Genomic DNA, 12,009 nt, shown 5'->3' on the forward strand with positions numbered 1-12,009 from the left:
ATACACATGATGGATGTGTGGATGAAAAAAAAAAAACATAACACCTTTGAGAGAGAGATTTTTCTACTAAACAAGTGGTTCTCAACCTTTTTCCTCCTTATGTGGGATACCACAGGGATAGATACTATTCACCTATGGGAGCTAAATTTGCTACTTTTCATTCTAGGGTGGTACATAGATAAGCATCATGTTATATAAAATTCTCAGGAACCTAACCATAATTCTACCTCGTTTCTTCTTTTCCCATCATTGTGACTTTATATCATGTTTGAGAACTGTTATACTACTTAATGCTACAAAACTGATGAACTAACTCAAAGTTATGTGCCTAAGGAGTTGACTTTTATCAAATTGGAGTAATGCATTGTCACCAAAAAGACTTTATTAAGACTTCATTAAGACTTCATTAAAGACCTCATTTTGATTGCTGATGTTATTTCTAAACCTTAAACCCACAATCACCTACTATGATGATTCACTAAGGAGCACAGTTCATGCAATAATAAGGAATGTATGAGTCTGACTTTTCCTTAGGTCTAAAGTCAGTGGGTGTGGCTTTGGGCTGCTGTTAGCTTTGGGACAGAACAAACACTGAGTTACAAAGAGTAGACTATAGCTTGCTTTATTCCATAAAATGTGTTAACCTGTGATCTAAAGTATACGTTGTAATTAGCATGAAAACTGATTATTTTCTAATAATTTGCCACCTATGGTACAATAATACTTTCTGGACTCCTCGAAAGCAAGGTCAATTGTAATTATTGCAGACCTGTTACTATGAGGCTTGCCTCTTTGCTGATCTTAAAGGGTAAATGAGTTTCTTGCTGTAAGATCGCACCGTGTAAAGATTATATAGACAAATACAAATCGCCCTGAAAATCTAGTTTATTCTATCACACCATCAGTACACGGTTCTAAACATACGTAATTCTCAAAATGTGGAAACTGTGACCTCACTAAACATGAGGGAATTTGGCATTCTTCTTTTTAGGCTCGGAATTAAATACGGTGCACACTCTTTTATGGACCATCTTAGACTATTTTTCTCATGTGAACTTACACAAGGGCAAAGAGAATTTTACTCAAAACTGGTGAAGCAAGTGAAAATCTTTCAAAGCAATTCTGAGATTTAGTGTGCACTGAGAAAACGTTTCTCTATTGGGACAAAAAGCTAAGAGAACACAACCAAAAATGTATGACTGCCATTCTCTGGCTCTATCTCACTGCCAAACAGCTAGTTAGCTAGATAGAAATACACTTTGCATAAACATATGTTAATACCTGCCAATTAATTTTCAAAATGAAATACAGCCATACTCTGGAGAACTTCTTCCAAATACACATCTCGCTGGTAGGATGCCTTTTAGGATTTAATAACCAGTGTTCCAGAACATTCCTATATCTTAACAAAATGTTATTTAGCTAGGGTTTGTATAGGAACATTTTGTATTTACATCTCCCAAATTCAATACAATATTTATCACAAAATGATTGTGGTAAACCATAAAGTACTATTCCAAACACCGATGGTCATAATACACAATTTATCTAGATATTTTGAAAATATCCCTAAGTGCCAAAAAAGTATATGCGCCTCTTGGATATTAGTAAGTCTGAGGTATCATAGTTTCATAATCAGTGGGAACAATTCTCAGTCGTCCTGTGTTCATCCTTAGTTTATTTCCCTAAGGCCTTTATTACATAACCCTTGTTTTTGCCTAGCGTTTTATGGGTCCCTAAAAAGATTGAGGAGGTGCTAAAGGAAACTGTGGAAAAGGAAGCAAAGACAGAAAAAAAAAAACAAAAAGAGTTAACCAACTATTTTAATTGGTGATCAGAAAGCGATATTTTAAGAATTTTGGATCTTAGGACAACGGTTTGTTATTATATATGTGTTGGTTTCTTGTGTTTTCGTTACATTTCAGGGCATTGACTGAGGTTTGGGTTGATGTTTAAATGCATTATAATGCATTTGAAGTGCACTTGAAATAAAGGGAAACAGGCTTCCTATAAGAGTCTTCACCTGGAATATCTAGGATTTCTAGGAATAAGATTACGGACAAGAATTTAGAAATGCCTGTTAGGTAAACAAAAGATTATCACAAAGTAATATATAATTTATGTGGTGTTTCCTTTAAACCACTGTCTATTAAAAGTTTCAAAGTTTATTTAAAGGCAAGTTTAAGTCACATCACATGTTTTCTACTGTAATGAGATAATGAAACAATTGTGAATAATAGGATAAGTACATATTAACCTACACCAGTGATTGAAGAAAATTACTTGAGTATTCGAATAATAATCACAACTCATTTCCATTTCACATCTGTAATCCAGCCCTTTACATTTAAAAACCATACTAAACATTTTATGAAAAAAACTTTAGTGTACATCTATTTATATTTTATTTACTGTATTAGAGATAATTTATGCAGCAGTTCATGCAATATTTGCAGTGACACTATATTCAGCCCATATCTGCATTATGTCAAATGCACAATGAAATAATAGATGGCATGGCTCAAAATATCAACACCCCAACTTCTTACGAGTCGTAAGATTCGGCAAGTTGCATTATTTGTCAATTTATTATAGTTGAAATAATAATAGCACCTACTCCATGGGATCATTGTGGTTGAATGTGTAAATCAGTACATATGATAAACGTTTGTGATTATTGCATATTGCTGCCTATCCAAGTAAATAATGTGCTTTAGCTCTGATTTTTAATATAATTTCCCTTGCATGTGCAGTGCAAATGATAATATAACCCACCTTACAGAGTTGTGAGGATTAGATATATCAATCGACATTAGGTTTTTAGCATAAAATCTGGATCAGAGTAAATCCTTGATAAATGTGAGATTTTCTTTTTATTAACATGATTGTGAAAATCCAGCACGCTAGATTTTTTTTATGTTTGTTTATTTTTGAGACAGAGAGAGACAGAGCATGAGCAGGGGAAGGGCAGAGAGAGAGGGAGCCACAGAATCTGAAGCAGGTTCCAGGCTCTGAGCTGTCAGCACAGAGCCCGACGCGGGGCTCGAACTCATGGACCGTGAGATCATGACCTGATCCAAAGTCAGATGCTTAACCGACTGAGCCACCCAGGCACCCCTAGCGCACTAGACTTTTTATGGTCTTATAGATTGAAAAGACCTTTCTAGAGCCATTTGCACTTAGAAATAACCCAGGATGGCTTTTGCTAAGTGAGAACAAACCAGGCCCAGAGTGAGATTCTGAAATGGAAATATGACACAGAATCTTCCTTGACAGAAACAAAACAAAGTAAAAGTGGCAGGTAGCCATAATGGTAACCTTTTAAGAACATGGTTAATATTGTTCTTTGTTAATCGATCTAATTCACTGGTTCAATGTATTTGCCTTTGAACACTAGTGCTCTGCTTTGGCCTCCAGAAAATCATATTCTTCTTTACTGTAAATGCTTCATTTTGATCTAAGCTGTGAATATGTTCCCAAGCTACATTTTCAGAGAGGGTATCTGAGGGAGTCATTTATTTTACTGTTGATAAAGAGATTAATCATGAAATTCAGTGTTTTTCTCTCAGGATCTAGGGATGGTCATTTTGCAGGGATATTAGTGACAGGTGTGAGTTGACACCTACAGAATTATAACCAAGTTCCTATCTGTTATAGGCATCAAATAAGTATTTATTATACCTGTTATAGGCATCAAATAAATATTATACCTGTTATAGGCATCAAATAAATATTATACCTGTTATAGGCATCAAATAAATATTATACATGTTATAGGCATCAAATAAATATTATACTTGTTATAGGCATCAAATAAAATTTTAGGATATGAAAGCCTAGCATCAAATTGTATCAGCTTTTTAGTAAATATGTTTTATAACGCACTTGGAGTTGTAAATATTTATCATTATTAATTTTATGCTGTATTTGATCTTTAGTTTAGAAAGCTGACTATATTGTGAGGAAGCTATCATGAAAAGCAGGGGACAAAAAATATGAATGCATCTGTCCCAACTCTGCTCTCGATCTGTGTGACCTTGGATAGAGCAAGTTTTCCTGTGTTTATTTATTCTAAGATAACTTTTTCTGGTGTAGAATTAGAGCATCTGGGTAGGTAGGTAAACAATGAAGTCATTTTTAACTTTAGCATTTTGTGATTTGGTGAAGCTGGGCACTGGGGAATAGTCAGCAGGATTCAACTTTAACGGGTAAGTATTCGGCACAGTGCTATGTGCTAAGCACTACACTAAAAGTGGGAGTTGACACAAACCTGTGATACAAACCTGTAGCATGGGTAGCAGAAAAAACGTGAACTACTGTGAGCTCTGTGGGTGCGTGGGCTCTGATAGACTTAACTGGGCATCCCGTGGGCCATGTATAGCTCTTTAGTGTTAGTTGGTTGGAGGGGAATTAATATATGTTGAATGAATGAGCGAATGAATGAATGAATGAAATTATTTCCAGTGTTTTAACGTGACTGAATATTTCCATAAATTGCCAGCTCCAAGTAAGCAGCTTTAAGAGAAATTAGCAGAGAGAGAGCAACTATGGAATAAAACTTTAGACCTGACGTCAGGGCAACTGTGAAAGAAAGAAGCAAAGACTCCAACAGTTAAAAGTCTGTTTGAAAAAAGAGCTTGCTGTAAGGAATATTAGGTACCCTTCTTAATTTTCAGCCATACCCCATGCCTTCTGACATCGCCATCATTAGCTACTGTTTCCTTACGTTGTATAGGCACATATCATTTTTATTTTTGAGGAAACAAAGATTTCAGCCCCTTATTAAAAGTTTCAATATTTGCATGATATTATTTAACAGTAAATTTAAATTAGCTACAAAAAATATTTCATTATCCACTAGTCTTAACTATTACATATCTATGGGACATCATGATATAGAGATGATACCTTATATAGTTGTTTTGGAATCTGAGGTTAAATGCTAGAATATACTTAATGAAATCATTTATGAGAGTCCTGGCTTATATATAAAAGTTGCTCAAAAACTGAAACACAGAGTCTCCAAGATCAAAATTAAAAAAAAGAAATAAATGAAAATGGTTGATACTACGTAGAATATTTTCTTTCTACTCTATTTGTTAAACAGTGAAAGGCTCAGGAAACAAAAGGTCCAAACACCATCTTTCTTTTTAAAAAAAAATTTGCATGTTACAAGCACCCCGATGTTTAGAGTAGCATTATCAACAATAGTCAAATTATGGAAAGAGCCCAAATATCCATAATATACTAAAGAATGGATAAAGAAGATGTGGTGTGTGTGTATATATATATATATATACACATATATATATATACATATATATATATATATATTAGAATATTACTCAGTCTTCAAAAATAATGCAATCTTGCCATTTGCAATGACATGGATGGAACTAGCGTGTATTATGCTAAGTGAAATAAGTCAGTCGAGAAAGACAAATACCATATGATTTAACTCATATGTGGAGTTTAAGAAACAAAACAGATAAAAATATGGGGAAAAAAACAGAGAGAGGCAAACCAAGAAAAAGACCTTTAACTATAGAGAACAAACCCAGGGTTGATGGAGGGAGGTAGGTGGGGGATGAGCTAGACGGGTGCTAAGAAGGGCATTTGTTGTGATGAGCACTGGGTGTTGTATGTAAGTGATGATTCATGGAATTCTACTCCTGAAACTAATAATACACTATGTGTTAACTGAAATTTAAATAAAACTTGAAACAAAGAAAGAATTAACATGAGTTATGTGGAAAATTTGCCCACCAAGAGAATACACATTGGTCACTCAGTAACAATCCACAAAATGCACAAAGATGGATTAGTAAGTCTCTTGAAGTCTTCAGAAGGTCCTGGCTGATTTGATCCTCAGGAAAGAAAATAATTTAATAAGATTTTTCAGTCTCTGTCTATCATGGAAGCTTAAAAAAATAGTCGATTCCTAACATTGACAAGATTATTGTCTCACTAGTTGGTGCAGAATTTTTCCATGTAAGAATCTTGGATCCAAGTAATTTGTGCTGTGAATTTGGCCTCAAACTATGCCTTTAATGCGAGAGCAGCAGTGGTTACTTTGCGAGGCTGAGTAGGATAGATTTCTTGTCCATAGTACAGGCTAACATGATAGCCTAAAGTTTGAGACTGCCACATGATGTATCATGAATGCTGTCTGCGAAGCACACTGTGTCCAGATCCAAAAGCCATAAGCGGTGATTTGTGCTTGATTTAGCAGTTCAAATACTGTCTGCATGCTTGAGACTCTTCCTAGGGTACAAGGACATTTTAAGAGATTTTTCAATCTTGTAGAAATTTAGAGTCATATATTCAACTCTTTTATTATGAAAAAAAATTTAAAACTATGAAAAGTACAGTATTAGTCAAGGTCACATAGCTAACTCCTGGAAGAAGTCTTGAGCAGAGCCTTCATTTTGGATTCCCCATTTCAAAATGCATTGCGATACAGGCCCATTTTAAAAAGAGGTGATTTTTATGGAAATCGGTGGGACATACAAGCATAGTTCATAGGCAGAGGATCCATAAATAACAAAATAATCGTAAAGCCCTATTTAACTTCTAACTCATTCTCTTCCATTTACAAGGTCCTTTCTAGGGCACCCAGCAACCAACTTAAATCCATTCTTACTAAAAGTGGATTTCAAATACTAAGGAGAACTGTGCCAGTGGACCACAGGACATCTGTACTTCCTGTAAGGTCCACAAAAGAAACACATTAATTAGTAATGGGTAGTAGGCATTGAAGGAAAAACACTCAAAAACCGTATTTCAGGTGTATTGTAGTTTGTCCAGATTGCTCTAACGAACATTTATTTCTCTTACATTTCTCACACTTCAGGGAAGTCCAAGATCAAGGTAACTGCAGATTTGCTGTCTAGTAAGAGTCCACTTCCTGGCTAATAGATGGCTGTCTTTTCCCTGCGCCTTCACACGGTGGACGTGGCAAGGGAGCTCTCTTTTATAAGAGTGCTAATCGTTCATGAGGGCTCCACCCTTATGACCCAATCACCCATCAAAGGCCCCGCCTCCAGATACCATCACATTGGGGGTTAAAATTTGAACATATGCATCTTAGGGGAACACATTCAGTCTATAGCAAGGTGCAGATTCATGGTTGTATAGAGGTCATGGGCAAAGGACGAAGAGATAAAGAAAGCAAGCCTATTTTATAACCGAATTGGTGTCTTTATAAGATATCTGTCATTGGCAACCGGCTGAATGACGAGGACAGTGTTGCTGGAAGACCAGAGCAACTCTAAATGTAAAATGAAATAAAAGAAAATTATTAAAGAAAAGGAATGTTAAAGAGAACCATTAAAATCTTCCATTAAAAAAGCGGGGGGTTGGAATGGTTCTTGCCTTCATGTTTAGACTTACCTCACAACACTTCATATGCCTCAAATGCTACACTCCACTCACAGTGAACTTAAGCTCCTCAAAAGTATCCATTCCTAGGGATCTTGGAACATGTGATCCCCTCTTGTGTATTCTTCCCAGTTCCATAACCTTCTTTATCTAACTTCTACTCATCTTTCAGGATGCAGCTCAGATTTTGTCTAAGCATGGTGATCACAGAATATGTCATTAAAAGCAAGACAATTTGAAGAAGGAAGGATGTGTTGTTAACAGTCATATAACATATAAGATGTTTAGCCAGAAACATCCCAGGCGAACTCAAGGGGAGGGTGCCATTAATGACATTCTTCTCAGCCCTATAGCTTATTTGTAAGTACCTTAATTACCTGAGTTCTGCTTCCTGAATAAACCTTTATCTTTATTTATCTGCATAAACCTTTACAAATTAGCTTATTTGTAACTGTCCATCATTTTACTCTGGTTCTATACAGATCTGCTCAAAGTGGTAATTTTTTAAACTTTTATACAACTTTTCATTTGTAGAGAAAAAAAATGTAGCTTACATTCATTTTGATTGTACATTCTTCACAGTTTGGGAATTATTGAACAAGGACTCTGTAAATCCTGTGTATAAGAACAAATGCTCATTTTACTAATACAAATGATTGAAAAGTAAAATATAAGATAAATGTATCTTCTTCTGAATTTGTTCTTCATTATCAATCCTTAATATTAGATATTTGATCATAAAGAATCATTTATTCTAAAAATGGATTAAGTTCTCCTGGACATTTCAAAATAGCTCTTTAGTGTGCTTGGCTAGAGAAAACTATGCTTGGCAGGTGACATAAAGGAGACTGAACAGCCATTTATTTGTCCAATAGGCATGTACTATGTGTTAGCAAGCTTAATTCCTCATGAGATAATGAAAGTCTCTCTTCGTTAATGAGATAATAAGATCTCTCTTATCTTTTGGCACATCTATGAATTTTTTTTAATTTAATGTTTATTTATTTTTGACAAAGAGAGACAGAGACAGAGCACGAGTAGGGGAGGGACAAAGAGAGCGGGAGACACACAGTCCAAAGCAGGTTCCGGGTTCTGAGCTGTCAGCACAAAGCCTGATGTGGGGCTCGAACTCACGAGCTGTGAGATCATGCCCTGAGCTGAAGTCGGATGCTTAACCAACTGAGCCACCCAGGCGCCCCTAATTTTTAAATAATGTGTTATGACTTTTCTGGCAATTATGATATCTGAAAATTTCAGCTTTCATTTTCCCATTGGATATGACATTTAATTTGAAAACAGTGACAAACAACAACAACAACAAAACAAGATAGCAAATAAAAGAAAAATATTTTCGTCTCGTCTCATCCATTTGCAAATATATGTGTAACAAAATATATTTGATAGAATATTAAAACAGTCTGGTTATGGGAAACAGCATATCTGGTATTTTTAATCACTGAATCTCTCTAGCTGATGGATAGAATTTCATTGAGTTGACTGAAAAGCAGATTGTTTTGTATTATGAGTGGTTACTCCACACTACATCATCACAATAACCTACATTAATAGCAACAACAAATGAAAATAATTGTAGTCATTATTTGTTGAATGCTTACTATAAACTCTTTTTGCCTTTATAAAAAAGTCCCTAAGGTACAGTAATGTTGTCCCAGAGGCGCCTGTGTGGCTCAGTCAGTTAAGCGTCCGACTTCAGCTCAGGTCATGATCTCAGGGTTTGTGGGTTTGAGCCCCGCTTCGGGCTCTGTGCTGACAACTCAGAGCCTGGAGCCTGTTTCTGATTCTGTGTCTCCCTCTCTCTCTGCCCCTCTGCCCACTCGCACTCTGCCTCCATCTCAAAGATAAATAGACATTTAAAAAAATTTAAAAAAAATAATGTTGTCCCAGTTTTCCAAATGAAGAGACTAAGGCAGAGAGAGATTAAATAATTTTGCCAAAGATTCACATAGCTGGTAAGTAAATAAAGTATACTGAAATAGTAATAGTCATAATAATGAAACAAAACATTGGCTATGATTTATATAATGCTGTGTATGAATTAATAATAGCTAATCTATACTTACATAAAACCCCTTTAGTGTAAACGACATAGTCCATTCATCCAGGTAAGGACACTGAGATTTAGAAAAAGTAAATAGCATGTTTAAAAGTGTATAATAATAATAACAGTGAGAAACATGGTAACTATGACAAGTTTAACAACTTGGGCAGTTCTCTGTTTTAAGTGGTTTTCAAAAATGTAGTCATTAATCATCACATAATCCTATAAGATAGTACGATTCCTGTTACAATGACAAGAAACTAAAGTACAGACAAAGATGTCTAAATCCAAGGTCCATAATGTTAATTATTATGTTGGAAGACCTCACTCGTGAGAGGTCAATATTTTTTCAAAGGAGTAACTGATAATGGTAGAAAATTCAAGTGTCCCGTTGAATTCACATTTCCCATTGTATTTAATTTTTAAATAGTATAACACCTGTCACCAATTATACAAAGTCTAAATTAGTTCAAATGGCTACTGTCATGATGGCGGTTATCTGGCTACCTCTTCACGTTGAGCATCCGTCTGAAAAGCATTAACATAGGAAAACAGATTGTTGTACCGAAACACTTTTTCCGTGAAGTGTATAGGCACACATAACCTATTCATCAAAAGCTCCTTGTTAGTCCCACCCGACTGGACATTTTCCCAAGGAAGATATGCAGGTGGGTAACAGACACGTGAAAACATGCGCAACATCACTGATCGGGGAAATGCAAATCAAAAACACAATGAGATATCACGTCACACCTGTCAGAACGGCTAGACTCAAAAAGACAAAAAATAACAAGTGTTGGTGAGGATGTGGAGAAAAAGGAACAGTTGTGCACTATTAGTCGGAATGGAAATTGGTGCAGCCAGTGTGGAAAAGAGTATGGAGGCTCCTTAAAGAATTTAAAAAAAAAATGAAAATACCATATGATCTAATAATTCCACTCCTGAGTATTTACCTATTTACCCAAAGAAAATGAAAATACTAGTTCATAAAGATATATGCATGCCTATGTTTACAGCAGCATTATTTGAAATAACCCAGATATGGAAGCAACCCAAGTGTCCACTGATAGATGTATAGATAAAGATGTGATAGACACACACACACACACACACACACACACACACACACGTATAAACACAATGGAATATTACTCAACCATAAAAAAGAATGAGATCTTGCCTTTTGCAACAAAATAGATGACCTAGAAGGTATTACGCTAAGTGAAATAAGCCAGACAAAGACAAATACTATATGATTTCACTTATAGGTGGAATCTGATATATGAAACATATGAATAAGCAAACAAAAAGCAGAAAGAAACTCATGAATACAGAGAACAAACTGATGGTTGCCAGCGGGGAAGGTGTCGAGGCGATGAGCAAGGTAGGTGAAGAGGAATGGGAGATATAGGCTTCCAGTTATGAAATAAATAAGTCAGGGGGATAAAGGCACAGCATAGGGAATATAGTCAATGGTATTGTAATGTCATTGTATGGTGACAGATGGTAGCTACACTTTTGTGATCAGCACAGCATACCATATAAACTTGTCAAATCGCTATGTAACATGGTTTGTCCACTATACTTCAATTAAAACAACAACAACAAACACACACACACACACACACACACAAGGGGTGGAGCGGGCAAGATGTCCTGTGTGTGCTTCGCTTCCTTTCTTGTTTCCCTTCTGGACTCCAAACCTGTTGAGGACAAACTCCGAGATGGACTTTCCATTTGATCGTTCAGCAAGGCCCCACACAAAGTGTTACTCATGGTAACACTGCACACGTCTGCTAAATAACTGCATAAACTAGACGGTCACTACGATTTGCATGCAACTCCAATCGTTTTGGTAGAAGCACAGTCTTCCGACGTGTATTACATGCTCTTCAACACGGCTGTATGCATATTAAAAGAAAATTGCTCCACAGTTAGGAAAGTGTTCCCTACTGGCTCCTCAAGAATGTGACGACAAAAAGTGACAGTTGCCTAATCCGTGTCTATCTTTCCAATCAGGCAAGTTAAATAATAGTGTTTCTTATAACTCCTCGCATACTGTGTGGTTTTAAAAATCATGTACAAGGCTTACATTGACTTTTAAAGAAAAAAAAATCAGTCATGCTTATATAAAGTAGCAAAGACCAAGTGAAATGGACAAATATAAAAATGTATTGGCAAATTCAAAAGCCGGAAAAATAAAAGTAAACAATATTCGATGCTGTGGAGAATTTTATTTGATCTCTCTACCATTGCAATAAAGCATCATGGTCTTTGAAACTTCACTTTGATAAATGTAATAAAATAAAATTGAAAATAAAATGCATTGAAAAGACAAAAATACAGCAAAATACTCCCCAACACATACAGACAAGGATATCTCATCCCATGATTAAATCATTTCTAAGGAACGTGGTGAAATAATATCTGCATATATTAAAATAAGATATGTGCATCATGGGAAATACTAAAAGCTAGCAATATCATGTAATAAAAGCTGTTGGAGATATACACACATATAATGTAAATAGAAGATTTCATGTATGTGCAGGTATATGTGTATGTTTGAA

The sequence above is a fragment of the Panthera leo genome, chromosome B1 (assembly GCF_018350215.1).
Source record: "Panthera leo isolate Ple1 chromosome B1, P.leo_Ple1_pat1.1, whole genome shotgun sequence".
NCBI classification, from domain to species: Eukaryota; Metazoa; Chordata; class Mammalia; order Carnivora; family Felidae; genus Panthera; species Panthera leo.